At 38.4% G+C, this 18,070-nt stretch overlaps 2 protein-coding genes across 5 annotated transcripts in view; one reads left to right on the top strand and one right to left on the bottom strand.

Moving 5' to 3' along the window:
• LOC5573759 (phospholipase A1) overlaps window positions 1–1,601 on the bottom strand; it is a 157,000-nt gene extending 155,399 nt beyond the window's left edge. Inside the window, exon 1 of one of the 4 annotated variants that reach the window (XM_021849939.1) lies at window positions 1,417–1,601. The gene's annotated coding sequence lies outside the window, so the exon portion shown is untranslated. The remainder of the gene's footprint in view (window positions 1–1,416) is intronic. The other 3 variants (XM_021849938.1, XM_021849940.1, XM_021849941.1) reach the window with 3 other exon arrangements.
• The window catches only part of LOC110677921 (probable serine/threonine-protein kinase DDB_G0282963), a 329,903-nt gene that overhangs the window by 240,975 nt on the left and 70,858 nt on the right, over window positions 1–18,070 (top strand). The window lies entirely within an intron of this gene.

Here is an 18,070-nt window from a genome sequence, read left to right as displayed (position 1 = left end):
ATCAACTTCCATCATCACACAACACTAATCACGATCCATTCTCATGGAGCTGTTCACAGCACAGCTATCTATCACCGAACCGAAACCAAATCAACAACACTTTGCCACATGTAACATAAAACAAACAAAAAATCGTCCCTTAAATACTGATCACGGCGTCGAATCCAACAACGACGACGGCGCCAATGCCGGTTTTCAAGTGCAATCTCGTTAACCGTGACATTACGCGGTGTTCTCTGGTACCCGGTGAGGAGTTCTTGCGCAACTTCCCAACCTCGGACGGATGTAAGTGTCTCTTGTATGGCCCAGATAACTGTGGTGTCCAACACAAGCCCCCAACAATATCGAAATCAAGCGGTTAAGGTGTGCGCTTTTCGCAAATCCCCCGCACTTGGACTGTCTTTGTCTTATGATGCTGAGGGGGTCAAAAAGCCACCCCCTTTCGCCCACAAAAGCACACCACATGTGAAATTTTCCAACCACTGACCACTAGGGCGGCTCAAATTGCGAAAAAGGTAGAAAATGACATTTTCCATATCTCGCTTTGAAGCCATGTATGTAGCTCCTTGTTTTTCATCAAATGAGTGGATTAGGATAAAAACTATTCCCACTTTCAGATAGAGGAGTGTCTTCTCTTCAGTTACACACTTGGTTATCAATGGCTTTTAGGACGCGATCATAAATTAAGCGAGATTATCTTCCTTACAACTCGTTTGGTGGAAAACTGAGTTCTGTCAAATTAGCAAGCCGAATTGGTGAGCATTTAAAGGTAACCCAAAGATGTTGAAAGTTTATATGTAAATTTATATCAAATATTTACAAGGTTGAATGACTTAATTATTATGAAATTTTTTGGCGTTTTTCGGTGAACGCGACTTTTTTACTCAGCGTGAAAGGGAGTAACGAAAGTAATGAAATTAAAAGTTGGATACAATCGCAAGTGAGTGACGATAGAAATGAAAAGAAGTTGAAAACTAACAGAGAGCCATGTGTGTGAAAAACAGTTTTAGTTATGGTATAATCGCGAAAAAAAATACAGTAGAACTAATAACTTGGTTTATCTGACACTTTTTGGAAAGACAAAATGGAACTCGGTTAAACGAATGTCGACCACTGTATCCCGTGGAGGTTAATATCAAATAAATAGATAAATATCTCTTCTCCTATCGGTCGGAACATATTTTTTTCTTCAGAAATTTCTTCTATTATGATTAGTATAATTTGTTTTCACTTTACGACAATTAGTTTGTCATGCATTATAGTACTTATATTTTCCAAAATTTCTGAACCACCTTTAAATTTCCACTAAAAATGCTGAAAATTTCAAAAAACTAATTTTACCGCAACGATTGTAAGAAAGATAAAGGACATTAAATTTTCAAACTTTCTTGCATTTTTAACCGCCCTATTGCGCACCTACGTTACACTGCGTTACCACGACACGTTAGGTGCACTGACTATACGCGAAGCACCTGTACACACGATACTCTCGATTTCAATATATCATCGACCAGCAAGCAAGCAATCAATGGTGGTGTTTGGCTCCTCTCGATGGACAAGTCATGAACGCGGCGCGATCGCTAATCGACTGATGCTTTGGGCCACCGTTTGAACTTCAATAAGCGAACCGCGGTGGCGACGACGACGACGCGACGCCGCCACTTTTTGACAGCAGCAGCAGAGGCTCTAGTCGCCCAACTCTCGGCGCGTCGGTCGAGTTCCGCTCTCTGCACGCGTCTTTGGTTCTAGCGCAGGTCGACAAAATTCATCTGATGGGATTTGAACTACCGAATGATAGATTTATGCCACTCATATGCGTGCATACTCCGGATAACATTTACGTGATGGATATTTTGATAGATGGACAGTTCTCAAACGCTTTCGTTTGACGGTTCACTCATACACATATCGTGGTGGTTCGAATGCTGTTCAAGTAAGAGGCTTTCACTCCAAATATTATTGAAAGTTCTGACTATTTGTTGTTTTATGGAGGGAAAATTGTAATTTTCAGTCGAACTTTTATTGCATGCAACAGAATGCTTATGGAACTTATCTTAATGGACGAGAACAGCATTCCCAAGACTGATTAAAGCAACGATGGAAGGTGTGCAAAATTGTGTGAAGGTTTCAGGCCAAATTTCCAGTTCGTTTGTATTCTGCCGGGGACTACGACAAGGTGATGGACTTTAATGCCTGTTGTTCAATATTGCGCTAGAAGGTGTTATGCGGAGAGCCGGGCTCAACAGCCGGGGTACGATTTTTACGAGATCCAGTCAATTTGTTTGCTTCGCGGATGATATGGACATTGTAGGCCGAACATTTGAAAAGTTGGCAGACGCGAGACAGCAAAAGTTGGACTAGTGGTAAATGCGTCCAAGACAAAGTACATGCTCGTATGTGGAGCCGAGCGCGACAGAGCTCGTCTTGGTAGCAGTGTTACAATAATCGGAGATACATTCGAGGTAATCGACGAGTTCGTCTACCTTCGATCCTTGCAGACGGCTGACAATAAGGTAAGCCGTGAAATACGAAGGCGCATCATCAGTGAAAGTCGGGCCTACTATGGCCTCCACAAGCAGCTGCGGTAAAAAAAGATTCACACCCGCACCAAATGTACCATGTACAAAACGCTCATAAGGCCGGTAGTCCACTACGGGTATGAAACGTGGACGATGTTCGAGCAGGTCCTCCTCGCACTTGGAGTCTTCGAACGCAGGGTGCTAATGACGATCTTCGACGGTTTTCAGTAAAACGGTGTGTGGCGGCGAAGGATGAACCACGAGCTAGCCCAACTATAAGGCGAACTCAGTATCCAGAAGGTAACCAAAGCTTCAAGGATACGATGGGCAGGGCATGTTGCAAGAATGCCGGACAGCAACCCTACAAAGATGGTGTTCGCTTCAAATCCGGTTGGTACAAGAAGGCGTGAAGCGCAGCGAGCTAGGTGGACAGAAGCAGAACAAGTCCGCCAAAACCCGTGCCAGGAAGTTGTACCTCAACATTCTGACGAAAGTTGAATGGTGCATCATGGACGACGGAACATATGTGAAGGCCGACTTCAATTCCCGGCAACCTGTTTTTCACGGCCAAAGATAAGTTCAGTGTTCCGGAGCATGTCCGCACTCAGAAGATGTCCAAATTTGCGAAGAAATTCCTGGTTTGGCAAGCCATCTGCACGTGCGAGAAGCGGAGTGCACCTTTCGTGACCCAGGACACGATGAACGGACAGGTGTACATGAAAGAGTGCCTCCAGAGGCGGCTGCTTCCTCTCCTGAAGGCCCACAACGTCCCAACAATCTTCTGGCCGGATTTGGCCTCATGCCACTCAGAGGCGTCTGGTCAGCCTGTTCAACCTGTTCATTGAACAGGTAGACCATTTGAATCAAAATCGTACAACTAATTTAAAAAAGTAAATCAAATTCAACAAATTTTAAAATAGCATGAGTGTGAGTTCATACGTACTACATAGAAAGTAGCATAACAATTGTCCCAAGGCACCAAGAACGATCGCGTAGTGTGCTGAGTTCACGCACCATGTAAAAAGCTCGCTTGACATCCACAGCACAAGCGTGGTATTTCACCAAAGACAGCAGCGCAAAAGTTGAAGAGAAAATACTGTGCCTGTTCAACTGCTGCTGTTGAACCAAATCCCATATAACTAAGGTCCCACATACATTCACAGCTTTGTAATCTGTACACGCTCAAAAGCATACATGTGTGGAAACAACCCGTTCAACGAAAGAAGTTGAACAGGTTTTACTTTTTCTCCTTCCGAAATATTGGTGCACGCTAAGCAGTTTCCTAATAGAATGCATTTTGTTCGGAATAGATCGGATGTCCAATGTCCATCCAGTCATATTTACATCAACTTAGAAGGATATCCACATTATAAAATGAGAGGTTTTAATAATTAAAATCAAATTTATAACAATTCGAATGCATACCAAGCATACGTAAATTCGATTAATCCAATGTTAAACTAATCATTTCTGGTCTTTGGTGAAGTTAGCGCAGTCAATATGGAAATAGAGTGTTCTTAGAGTGCAAATTGCATGCTTTACGGTGCTAACTTTCATGCAATACGAAATCGGTTTCTCTCGACAGGTTCAACCAGCCGATTTGAACAAGCTGAAGAAGATGATAAAAGCTCAGGAAGACTGTATTATCAATGGAATTAGCGCATTTATTTTTGCTCCGTGGGCTGCTCCAATTTCCATATTTTAATAATAGATGATTCCATATCTGTTTTCTCTATAGTTTATTGTGGGATTCATGTTGTTTTTAAAGAAGGATTAACCTTTCTAACGGGATTTTCGGCTCGCCACCGAAGCGGACAGCGTACAAATCATTCGCGATGTGTTCTTACGCTGCATTCATACAATTCAAGTACCGCCGTGCTAGGGGGTGACTTTGACCGCCCTTTTTGATGCATCTCTTGAATTGCACGGGAGGCAAAAAACTAATCCATGACCATCTAGTGGCTATTTATAACGTATTCTTGAAGCTTGCCACATTGTTTTCATTATTCTGGTTTTAGTTTGCTGTAAAAAATCTTGGCCCAAAGTCACCCTTATGGACCAAAGACGACGGTATTGCTCATTTTAAATCCACATCCAGCGGCGGCGATAACTCGCAGATATGCGCGCAACGTCAACATTCAAGTAGGTTTGATTTTTTTCGTTCTTCAAGTAGGTACGCGAATGTTTGTAATTATCTAAATCTGAATCACTGCGACGATATACCACCATTTTCTGTTGATCGCATTCCGTGGATTTTTTTTTTGCAGAGCACAATACGCACATATTCACATATTAGTTGTAATGCCTAAGGTTGGTCCCTTATTTAAAATTATTTAAAAAAAATAGTGTTTTTTCTATATTTCTGCCGGATACACGAGATTAATATGCAGATGAAAACATTTGCAAATCAAGTAAAACGTACCAATAAATCGTAAAAAAATGCACACTGCAGTTATTTTACTAAATGCAAGAATATATGCAAATACGCGCACATTGATACATTTTGTTATTTCTGATATTTTTTGTAGCTAAAACGTGCAAAATCCAGTTAATCACCAGTTTACCGTTTACATAGGCGTTATTTACCCAATTATAAAATATATTTTTCTTCGTTGTTGCACAAGTGGCTTATTTGAGCACGCGACGCCTCTGTGTTCAACCCTCCCAACACTCCGGAGCTCCGCCCCATCGTGAAATATTGGGCGATTATGAAGCAGCACCTTCTTAAACGACCTAAGGTAGTGAAGACAGTCGAGGAACTGAAGAAAATACCGTACTCCGAGGTAACATTGATTATTTTTTTAGTTTTTCTTAAATTTTTCATTTCACAATACAAATGTTACAAGTTTCATATTTTTAAAACAAGTACTGGTACCCACCGCTCCTAACTATGTACTTTATTTTGTTTTTCGAAAGATTTAAACATGTTTAAATCAGAGAATATGATATACTAGAGAAACGCGGAGAGGATTTTGACTTTGTTTATAAACAATATTTGCAATGACTATCAATAATTACGGTCATTCAAACAATATTTTAGTGTGCGTGTCATCCTGTCAGTCGCCATAAGAAACCAAGCTTATCAATGACGTCACTTTTGTATCGCTTTTCACTAACACACATCCATCGTCTCTTTTGCGTAACATGTCTCTGAGTCTCATTGAATTTGCTCGATTGGAACCACGTTTGACGGTTCGATTGGAACCTTTGGTTCCAGAATTCGCGCTTCTCTATAATAAACAAATTCTCTGGTTTAAATAAATGTTTTAAGTGATTTTTTGATTCAGCTGATATGGGGTAACATTGATCACCCAAGTAAACAACGTTCGCTAATATTGGAAATGTTGTTACTTACTAAAATCAGGGCCCCTGAAGCCGAATATGAAGACCAAACTCTTACAAGTCATTTACTTTTTGAGTTATTTCAAAATTAAAAACACCTTGAACCGCGTAATACGCCTAAAAGTAGGCAATTTCCTCAGGAAATTCTACATTCGTAATAGTATTTAGTTAATGTTGCCTAAATGAATAAACTTATGAAAGATTTGACAACGGAATCGTTTTCGGCGATGCCATGTTTAGTAACACCCGCATTTTCCTTGATCACATCGTCTGCAGAACTCATGTGAGACATGAATTTTCGGTAGTGTCAGTGAAAATGATAGAAATCATTGTTTCAAAAAGTTGACAAATTTGCGCATGAACTAAACGCAATTTTGGCAAAAACCTCAATTATCATTAGCTTATGAATATACGAAAGAGAGGCACCATTCATGGTTCGAAAATGTTTCATAAATAAATCTTTATTTGAACGTTTAACAAGATGAGTCATCCCGATCAATGTTACCCCGCTGATCAATGTTACCCCGGATTACGGTATGGGTTTACATGCAAAAAACGGTTGATTCACAGGTTGTGCAGAATCTTATGGCCGGGGTTAAGGCCAAGGTGCGGGCATTTGCGTATGGACTGTAAATGAAATACGAGTAAAATGGTAAAATGAAGTTTAATAGTTATTTTTCAATCCCAGAAAACTTGATGGCAATCGGATGAAAACTCGAATTTTGCGAATCAATTTTGAGTGTGGCAATTTCATCGTGGACACCCTAGGTTTTCACCTGAGGCATCCTTCAGATAATCTGCCAAATATATATTCCCATATATTCTTACGAAAAATTTATCAAGGATTTTTTTTTAAATATCTTCAAAGATAATGCAGATAGGGCCCAGAGAACCGTAACGGTAAATACGCAGCTATTCAGCCAGACCAAGCTGAGGGTCGTGGGTTCCAATTCTGCCGGTCGAGAATCTTTTCGTCAAGGAAATTTACTTGACTTCACTTCGTACCTGCTTCACTATATAAATACATATGCAAAAAATGGTCAATAGGCATAGAAAGCTCTCAGTAGATAACTGTTAAAGTGCTCATAAGAACACTAAGCTAAGAAGTAGGCTCTGTTCCAGACGTAACGCCTGAAAAAAATATAAAAAAAAATCAAAAATCAAAAAAAGTGTCTACAGCTGAAATAAGTCCATTTATGCTGCACGCGTTCTACTGGGCAGTGCTTCGTTGAAGCCCAAGCAGAAAAATGTTTTTTCGTCGTCCAGAAGTTTTTTTTCTCGTTTTAGTTTACACGCGTTCTGACTGCAATCGAGTTCGGGTTTTCGAGTCGCCGGAGTGTTATTTTGATTTTGTGAAATTGGCATGCTGATTGAAGTAGCTTACAGCTGCTCAGGCAAGGATGGATGATGAATTTGGTGAGCTCGTTTCATGCTTTAATTTTAAATGTACAATATTTTATGAAACGTATTTTTATCATGAAAACGGCGAGAATGTTACTTGAATGAATTAATTTTAAAAAATATGCACGGTTCGTCACTGTAAGTTTCGAAATAAACTCTTGTACATAAACATTAAAACCCCACAATGCTTTCCTCATACAGCCAAACCTCTTTTTACGCCCCTAACTGGGAGAGCACAAAAAGAGTCGGAGCGTAAAAAGAGGGAGCGTAAGTTGGAATTTGGAGCGTAAAAAGAGGGAGCGTGAGTTCGAATTTTGAGCGTAAAAAGAATTAGAGGTGTAATAAAGCTTTTCGTTTTTTCTCGAGAAGTTTTGCGAAGAGGTGGAGTTTATTCGTGGTACTTCTCAAGGGCATCAATATGAATTACGTATACCATAGTCTGACGCCATTTTGAAATCCAAGATGGCGACTTCCGGTTTGTGAAAATCACTTGAAACCCACTAAATTTGGGTATTTTTGGAACGGGACCAATGGATAGATGACGGAAATCGATGTACGACGTCATTTTGAATCCCAGATGGCCCATATTTCGTGGGTTTCAAGTGATTTCCACAATCCGTAATTCGCCATCTTGGATTCCAAAATGGCATCAGGTATCGATTTCTGGCATCTACTTATCGGTCCCGTTCAAAAAATATGCTACTAAATTGGTTCTCGTGGGTCGTTATCGTTAAAAGTGGGAGCGTAAGTTGGAATTTGTAGCGTAAATGGAGGGGGCGCAAAAAGAAGGAGCGTAAAAAAAGTGAGCGCAAAAAGAGGCTTAGCTGTACCTGATTTTTATCATTATAAGGACTGTTCATTTTATAAAGTGGACACCATGTACATGCAATATCTTTTTAATTTATCAATGGAATTGAAATCGGTTTTCTGTACATCGATCGACATATAATGTACAATAATATGGTAATAAAAAAGCAACAAAAATAATAAAATTTCACAGTAATATGACAAAACATTTAGAATAGTCGATTTTTGGAGGTAATCAAAAACAATGATTATTATAAATTGGCTGGAAAATTCGTCAATCTATATTTTTTATTTTCAAACAAGGTTTGTTCTTTGAAAGCATCATCAATCAGAAGCCTTCAGAAAAATATTTGGTTATTATTGGAACAATAACTTTCTAGAAATCATAAACTCATTTTTCACTGATTTTTTAAAAGAAATATATTTCAAATTTCAATGGTACTGATATGTGTGAAATTTTCAGGTTAAAAGTACGTCCTGATGGAAGTACTAATATAGTATTAACATGGAAAATAATCTACGTCTTCATAGAGTTGCTAATCTGGTCCCCGCGTCACATTAAAAGCACAATATAATATCAAATGCTTTATTTCCAGAAGGCTTCCCAAAGCACAATGACAATCATCAAAGCTGGGAATACTGCTGCAATGTGATCGAATTGATTTTACATGAATTGTTTTCATAATGTGTTATTCTGAGATCACCCATCAGAATATTTTGAGAAAAACGCTTACAATTTGCAGTAGGTCGATAAATATGCGTACAAGATATTGAAAGTATGAGATTTTTTAATAAAACGACCATAAATGGATAAATTCTTACCTAAGAATGCGGTTAAGACTCGCGAAATAGCTCTCTTTTATACAAATATAGTTTCTTTAGTAATCTAAACCAATTTTTAACACGACTTTTACTTTACTTTAATGCTGATAGTAAAAGGATGGTGTTTCAGCAAATTTGGCCTTCGAGGGTCAATCACTAGAATGACCTAGTGTCAAAGAACGGAGGAATATTATTGATATTTTTTAAAGCGTTACCTTTAGTAGAATGATAAAGAATACCAACATACAATTTGTTCATAAAAATGAGGATTTTTGTTATGCTTAACTTTGACGAACAGTTTCACTTAATTCTGTTCAATTATAACTACCACTATAAAGAAAATGCTGAAGTCGTCTATATTCGATTGCGAATACGGTTGAGAATTTTTCCGAATTGGAAATTCCCTCGTGTTTCTAGGACATAGAATATCTTTGTGCAATGATATCCAAGTACAAAAATTGCAAATTGGCAAAGAAAACTTTCAGTTTACGACTGTGAAATTACTCATGAACATTACGTTTAGAAACAAAAAAGGAAGAAAATAATGCAAACGTAATCTTAAAGATTACGAAAACTCACTTCACAATATTGACATGTGAAAAGATACCACCAAAATGTGATACTTTTGTTATGATTTCACCTTTCACCTCACCTTCTTTCTAGATAAGCTCAATAAATGCCTAACCAAGAAGATCGCGCTTCATCAACCATGCTTGAGAACCTGTGTGATAGTGTCTAACAACAATCACCTCCACGCTCACTGCCTTCGTCCGGTCAATGATGCTGAGAGTGACAATGTTTTGGAATTCTTGCGATGTGGAAGCTTCCAACTATCCACTACCTAGTGCCTGCTGCCGTCATCGAACAATCTATTTTATTTGTTGGGTAAGGTGGGGCAAAAGATTCTTTTTGGGATTTCTAGTTCGATTCAAAACAAATATTATGTAAAAATTGTAGTTTTCGGTCGAACTTTTATTGCGTATTTCTTAGTTTAAACTGATTTCGTTTAGTTCGTTTAAAGAAATACAATGTTGAAGCTGTTTTTACTAAAAATGGGTAGATATTTTGACACAAGTTTGCTGAGCAAAATTAAAGCCGTTTTGTTGAAGGTCCACTTTGTGGTGTTTACTCCTTTTAATTTGATATAGTTTTCTGTAAACATTGGTTATTCCACTAAGATCGAACTTTAGCCCCACCTTACTCTACGCTCTAGGCCTTAGACCGGGCAACGTGCGCGGATCTGTAGTCAAAGCGCGTCATCGCCGCGGTTGGCTTTTAAAGGCGATTGTTCCGATATTATTAATGAACTTTTGGGGAATGTACTTGTTTACGTGTGCGGACGTTGTTGTGACTGATGTGCTTCCTGACGCTCAATTTGGTATACGGCTTAGACTTAGGCTTAGAATACTGTGGATTCCACGCGATGGACAAAGAGCTGACAATAATGTTTGGTTGGCCTTCTCGTTGGTAAATATTTGCCGATTTATGCAGAACTGGTAAAGGGAAACGAATGATGCGCGGAACATAGACGTGGTTTGTTTGAGTAATTACTTTGCTACGTTCTGTGCAGTCTAATGAAGCGCATAGATTATGATGCAAGATTACTTATACCCCACAATGGAACAATATAATCTTAGAGTAAGAGATTTGCAAACAATGCAAACGTCTTAACTTGCTCCCGACCACGCCTTTTCAATATTTGGAATAGCACAATTGCTTTAAATAGAAATTACTGAAACTAGAAAGAGATCTTGAACTGTATTAGGAGAATCAAGAATAATTTAAACTGAAATGATAGTTCTCGTGAAGACGACGAATTCCAAATATATTCTTTTTAACAGTTAGTTTAGATCTGTGCGCCGCCGTGCCACGCCGCCGCCGCCGATCCATTTAAGGTGAAACAGTTTGGAATCAACTTTTAAGATTACACTGAAACTTCAAACGCACAAATCTCGCGATGAAAGCATCCAACAACAATGTTCTTATTATTTTAGCTTTGTGCACTAGCAGAAAGCTTAAAATAAGAAGATCAGAAACGTTCGCCAACTATTTCTCCAGTTTTGTGCCCTTGAAATCGTGAGTAGGGGTACAAGTCGGCCATTTTGCCGGCCATCTTTGGATTCCGAGATGTTTCACCTTAACGTCACGCCGACGCCGATTGATACATCGGCGGCGCACCATACGCCGATCAACGTCACGCCGCCGAATTTGCATTTTCAAAAAAAAAAAAACAATAATAAAATACATACCCCAGATAATAGGGTAAAGATCGTATTTTGGACCCCCTAAGGAAGTGATTTTAGTTTTTTGTTCCAATTAATTGATTGCACTGTGTAACCATATCAAAGAAAATGCCAAAATGTTGAGAAAAACTTCCTCTACGAGATAAAAATGCCCATACGGTCATGTAGGATCCAAAAAACGTCGAAAATGATTGAATTGTGACGAACTGTTTTTCATTATTTTGGACACACCAATACATTTTGAACCCTCAAAGTATATATTTTGACCCCTGGCATTTTTTTATCGATTGACGACAAATTCCACGACACTAGTTGTATAATATGCTTGCCCATAGTCTAATCAATCGATTGACAATGGAAAACCGTAGAAATTCTACGCTTTTAATTCTTAAATTTAAAAAAAAGTTTTTGTTTACATTTGAAAAAATTCTGACGGCTTTAATTTCTGTGTGTAACGTGTTGTAACGGTTGCATGGATGAACCGATTAAATTAAATTTATTTCAGATAAAATAAACACATTTCCTTTGTACAAACGGTTGATGCAAGTGCGGAATAGTTCTATCTTTCCAAATGGCATGCGCATTGAGTTGGTCTTTCGATTTAAACTGGGAAATTTGCAGGAAAATTGCCCAGGGGCCCAAAATATATAGAGGTCCAAAATATATTGGTTACCCTAATTGCCTTAGGTTAAAAAAAATTGAAATTATACGTCGATGTATTAAAGGATTTCTCCAAGAAGTTGACCCGGAAGTCATCCAGTGGATTTTCCAGGAATTATTCCATGAATAACGTCGATAATCATTTTAGAGATTTGTTTAAGAATACCTTCTGGAATGTAAATTCATTGAGAAATTATTCTTGGGATTCCTCCAGGATTTTGCTTTCAAAGAATTATTCGTTCTAGCATTCTTTGTTGGATTTCATTTTGGTTATTCTGGATTATACCAAGATTTCTTTCAGCGTTTCCTTCAAAAAATTGTTTCTCCAAGAATTCTTCAGAGTTTATTCAGGATTATTTTTCCAAGAAATCCTTTTAACAGGGTTGGTGGTCTAATGACTATCGCATCTGCTTTGCAAGCAGGAGGTCGTGCCTTCAATCCCAGGCCCGTCCCTTTCACATATTTGTAACATTCTTCCTATTATAGCTGACGCAAACACCATCAGTTCTATCTGTCGCTAGAATTGAACATATCGACTTAACCGTTTAGCAAAGTGATATCCATACGGTCGAATACCTCATGTATCACAAACAAAACTCTCCTACTTCCAAGGTAGCTGTGGGAAATGCAGGAGATTCTCCGGTTTTCTAAAGCTATCTAATTAACATTCCTTCCTCTCCCCGATGGATATAAGGGCGTGACCGGCGCCGTTATCAATCTAGAATTTTCCAGGGTACTGTGATTGTCCAACCTTATCTGAGTGGTTCTCTGTGCAATATCACTATCCTGATTGATCATGGAGTAGCAACTACGAAGTGTATGTTCCATCAGTAGATTGATTGATCGTTGACCGATTATTTTACCAAGAAATCCTTTTCAGGGTTTTCTCCGATATGTTATTTTATTGATTCCTCCAGTATTTTCTCATGAATTTATTCAAAAATATTTTCTAGGAATTCTAGAGAAGTTTTTCAGAATTCAAGGAATTTCTTTAGAATTTTGGAGGAATCTACAATGAATTCTTTGAGTTATTCATCGTATGATTGTTTGAGATGTTTCCGGGCTTCATGCTAAAAGCATTTTTAGGTAGATGAATAACCGAATTTAGTACTATACCGTTTTATTCCCCTAGAGTTATAGGTATTCCACTCTAAACAGCTCGAATTATTCTTTTCTTCATGAATTCCTTCAGTAATTCATTTTAAATGTAGTCCAATAATAATTGCTAAAATTTATCCATGCATTTCTGAATGCAATTTTTCGTGAATTATCTTAAAACGTATGTAAAAGAAAATTTGTCAGGGATTTTTACTAAAATTTTTGCATGCAATTATCCTAGAGCTCCTACAGTAATTACTTCATTCCTTTAGAGACCTATTCAAGGATTCTACAAGAGTATTGATGGATAGTTTCCTAAGATAATTTTCCAAGGATTGTGTTAAGGATGCTTAAATTTCTTCGATCATTTTAGACATGTGGAAGGAAATTCTCCAGAGACACCTCTAGGAATTATAAGAATACTACCATCAGATTCTTCCAGAAGTTTTGTCGTGGATCCTAACAACTATTTATTCAGAGATGCCTTCAAGAAATATTTCAAGTATACATCCATAGATTTCTTCAATTTACCTAGGATTGCCCCTTCGATTCTTATCATGAATTCACCATTATCCATGTGAAATTGTTCAAGGATTGTTCCAGAAGTTTTGAATGGATTTCTTTATTGATTTCTTCGAAAATAATCTTTGAGACTTCTTGGAATTTTTATGGTAATTTCTTTTGAAATTCTTTCGAGAAATTTCTTGAGCAGTTTTACTACGAATTGCAGAATGAATTCTTGCAGGAGTTCATAATTTATGCAGGAGGCATAAATTTCTTCAAAGATCTCATTTATCTCCTTAATGTATGAAGAAAATATCGCCTAAAATGACCACAATGAACTAGTAGGATTGATAACTTACTTCACATTGATGCTATCAAAGGTCCTGTGAGATTTGTTCTACATATTTCTTTAATAGTTCTCCAAGTATTCATGTAAGCAATTCCTCAGGAATCTTGCCATATATTATTTCTGCAGTTTTAAAAAATATCGTTCAATGGTCACTCCCAGAATTCCTTCAGTAATTTCCCTTTGTATTTTCTCAGGGATTATTCAATATATTTTTTTGTTGTTCCTGAAGTTTCTTCAAGAATTTCTCCAAAAGTTCTTACAAGGTGATCTTTGGGTATTTTCTTCATAACTTTTCTGCTGTTCGAGATTTTTCTTGAACTATTTCAGATAAAGATGCATCGAAGACAATCCTCGAATTTTCAAGAGTATAAATCTGGAGAACCAGACAACGGATCAAGCTGAAAACTTGATCGATTGGTCACTCGCTGGTAGTGACCAATTGATCATGTTTTCAGTTTGATTTTCCCAAAGAATCTTTCAGCATTTGCTTAAAGAACGCCTGATAATATTTTTTACATATGGTCGGTGTTCAGACAGACTGGACCAAGTGTTTTTAGATGGTTCCAGGTAAATGTACCCCAGACATTCAAAATGTCAAAATGTTTGCATTGTCAGCTGTTATAAAGGAACTTATATATTTGATTATACATCTGTACTGAAATAGCATCGAAAAAATCAGAAATGATGGAGTCCTGAACGTTTCTCTAGAACGTCAAAATATCATCTAGTTCGGTCTGTCTGAACACCGACCATATAATCCTAGAATCCCAGGTTTTTCCATGACCTTCAAAGAATCTTTCTAGAAAGTATTTCTTGAGCCGATTCAGAGATTGTAAGATGAATTTTCCAAACAAATATTCAAAAAAAAAATCACCATTAATTTCTGAAGGATCAATAGAAGATCTCCTCAAATAACTTTTGTAGATATTCCACCAGCGACAACTTCAGGAATCTCCTAAAAAGTTCAGTGTTCCTTTGATTTTTGTCAAACATATTTCCAAAAGTCAGTAAGTTGCTGTCTTCTCTTGAAAAAGGTATCATACGATCAATATTCATGAAAACTCCTTTAAAAGTTATATTTTACCAACAATTTTTCAAATATTTTTTCAATGTTTGCTGCAATAATTCTTTCTGATATTTTCATTGGAAACGCTGAAAAATTAGGAATTTTCACAAGGATTTTTCTACGAATATGTATTTTTCATATATCCCATCATATAGTTTTGGAATTTGAAAAGCATCAAAATATGGAATTTATTTTTATATTAGTTTTTATACATGTAGCACTAAAACAATTTAATTAAATTAAATTGTTTTACGAGGAAAAAATAATAGAATAGAACAAAAATATGATTTGAATAAAACAATAATAAATTGATATCAAATAATGACTTTAAATGCTGCTGCAAACTTGTTGAATGTTGAACTTTGCTCGGGTTATCTATACAGCTTTGCAAGCAATTATGATATAAATTTGTACATTTTTGTGTTCCGAGAAAATAAACTACCGACAATATTCCAAAGCAGTGATTATTAATAATGGAGTACCATGATATGGATTAAAAAAGGCAATAAACTTCCAACCTTTGAATTCTTACCGAAATTGCTGAAAATCTTCCTGATCTCTATTTTGATCATAAGATTGTAAGGCAGATAGGGGCCTTCCTTAGCCGAGTGGTTAGAGTCTGCGGCTACAAAGCAAAGCCATGCTGAAGGTGTCTGGGTTCGATTCCCGGTCGATCCAGGATTTTTTCGTAATGGAAATTTCCTTGCCTTTCCTGAGCATAGACTATTATCGTACCTGCCACACGATATACGAATGCGAAAATGGTACTTTTCAAAGAAAGCTCTCAGTTAATAACTGTGGAAGTGCTCATAAGAACACTAAGCTGAGAAGCAGGCTCTGTCCCAGTGGGGACGTGAATGCCAAGAAGAAGAAGAATTGTAAGGCAGATATGGGAAATGAAATTTCAAGCTTTTTTGTTATGTTCAATTTTCTCATTGCCGATGTACGCCGCGTCACCGCCGCCGAAAATTGTCAATGGTGTGACGCCGATGACGCCGTCGCCGACCAAAAATATTTCGGCGCACAGGTCTAAGTTAGTTGTTATATACATTGCATATTTTACTGAAACCTTTTTGATACGTAAATGAGAAGCTTAACTTCATTTAACATATAGATTAGGTAATCCAAAAGTTTGCCAATAAATATGAAATTTTATGTCGTATTAATAAAAGTCCCTCTCCTGATCCATGTTGGATCTGTTATAATGCCTTGCCTGAAATATTGTTCAACTGCATTGATGTTTCAACCTAATACACGTGGCCAAGGACCACGGTCCAAACAAATTTCAAAAATTTTGTATGGGCAAAAAACCCACGAAAGGTCAGAAAATCTGAAAAAAAAAAATGGCCGTGGTGAATGGACGACCCCTAATCTATATTCTATTCTTATAGTTACCGAACAATCTAAAAATAAAACCAAACATCACTTAAGATCAAACAACGTTCCAATAGGCCAGGGTCTGCCCTGAAAATCAATGCGTGTCACGGTTCAATCTGCAAGAATCTTTCAATTCTCCCGTAGACCACCTACGATAGACAGTAATCGCTGTACTAGATAAAACCCATTAAAGCAATTCACGCGACGCGTCATTAGATACGCAAATCTGATTTTACAACCATGACTGTCCAAACCTGTGCTCAACTATAAAACACGCGACGGTTACGATCGCATAAAATGTGTATAAATACTAAAATGTAACGGTCGTCACATCAGCCGGTAGAGCAGCTGAAAGCGCCGCTAATTATTTATAATCTCCATACATGGAAGCAGATTTTTGCCCACAACGGGCGTCTAATTTCCAGTCAATGTGCGGACAGCGCCGAGAATAGCGCCGTTCGACCTTGGTAATGTGATTATTCTGTACAATCTGTCACCTGCCGGTACTCTGCATCATCTAACGGCATACTGGAGCCTATACTTCAACCGGCGTAATCGTCATCAGGTGTTGTTGTTGCTGCCGTTTTTGAGCCGTCGAGAGCAGAACCGGTTCCCAGTGGCATGAGAACCAGCTGATCTGATCCTAAGCGCCGATTCAGCTGACACATGGCCGGTACCCTTATATCCACATGGAGGTGACGATCGATGATGCTAACAAATCGCAGCGAACGACAATATTATTTGATGTACTCACCTACAGATGAGTAAAACACTCAAAGACTGTTTTTTTTCAATTCCTTTACAAACATTACATTCATTTCTAATATCTAGGTGCTCTGTGTTAGGCACACAATCATCCAAATTTGCTAAAACTACAATTACAGTCGAAGCACGTTATAACGACATCGCAAGGGACCGTCACAATAGAGAAAAGTCGTTATAGAGAATAGATATAACATTGAAATATTTTACATGGGACCGAAAAATGTCGCTATAGAGAGCTTTTGTCATTATAAAAGTTGTCGTTATAACGAGCTTCAACTGTAACTTTTTTTTGGTACGGAAAATGGCTGGGCATGGCGTACCATTGGTACCTCGCGTACCAACAGGAATAAAATAGACCCCATTGTGTGGTCCTTAGCCTCTTGCCCAGCAACTCCTATCCCTACCCCCTCGTGGTACTGGCCGGGGTACGAGTAACCTTGGGGAAGATCGGGTAACCAACCCCCGGTGGGAACTTTGGTCGTATGCTGACAGGGAAGGGGGGTTTTGCTTTTGCAAACCTTGAGCGTTTGCACTCCATGTTAGGATCACCACACAACAGCGTCTGTTTCCCATGTCAGAGGTGGCTGATCATCGTCCGAGTGCCAGAAAAGGACTCTAAGCAAAACTGCGCACTATGGCCCTCCGAACATTTAGGGGGAATGGTCCTCCGGAAATCTGGGGGGTTGGTGTCAGGCCCTGCAAGCCAGCCGTAAAACTACACCAGCACAGGAACGTCAACGAGAGAATACGGACCAGAACAATCGGCAAAGACCGATGTACTGGAGATCCGTGGTTTCGACATCGTAGCGCTGCAGGAGGTGTGCTGGACAGGTTCGATGGTGCGAACGTTTAGAGGTAATCATACCATCTACCAGAGCTGCGGCAACACACGTGAGCTGGGAACAGCTTTTATACTGATGGGTGATATGCAAAGGCGCGTGATCAACGAAAGAATGTGCAAGTTGAGGCTAAAAGGCCGGTTCTTCAACTTCAGCATCATAAACGTGCATAGCCCTCACTCCGGAAGCTGATGATGACAAGGACGCATTTTACGCGCAGCTCGAACGCGAGTAGGACCGCTGCCCAAGCCACGACGTCAAGATCATCATAGGAGATT

The sequence above is a fragment of the Aedes aegypti genome, chromosome 3 (genome assembly GCF_002204515.2).
Source record: "Aedes aegypti strain LVP_AGWG chromosome 3, AaegL5.0 Primary Assembly, whole genome shotgun sequence".
Classification (NCBI taxonomy): Eukaryota; Metazoa; Arthropoda; class Insecta; order Diptera; family Culicidae; genus Aedes; species Aedes aegypti.
The sequence above is the reverse complement of the archived record's forward strand: the minus strand, read 5'-3'. Positions and strand labels throughout refer to the sequence as shown.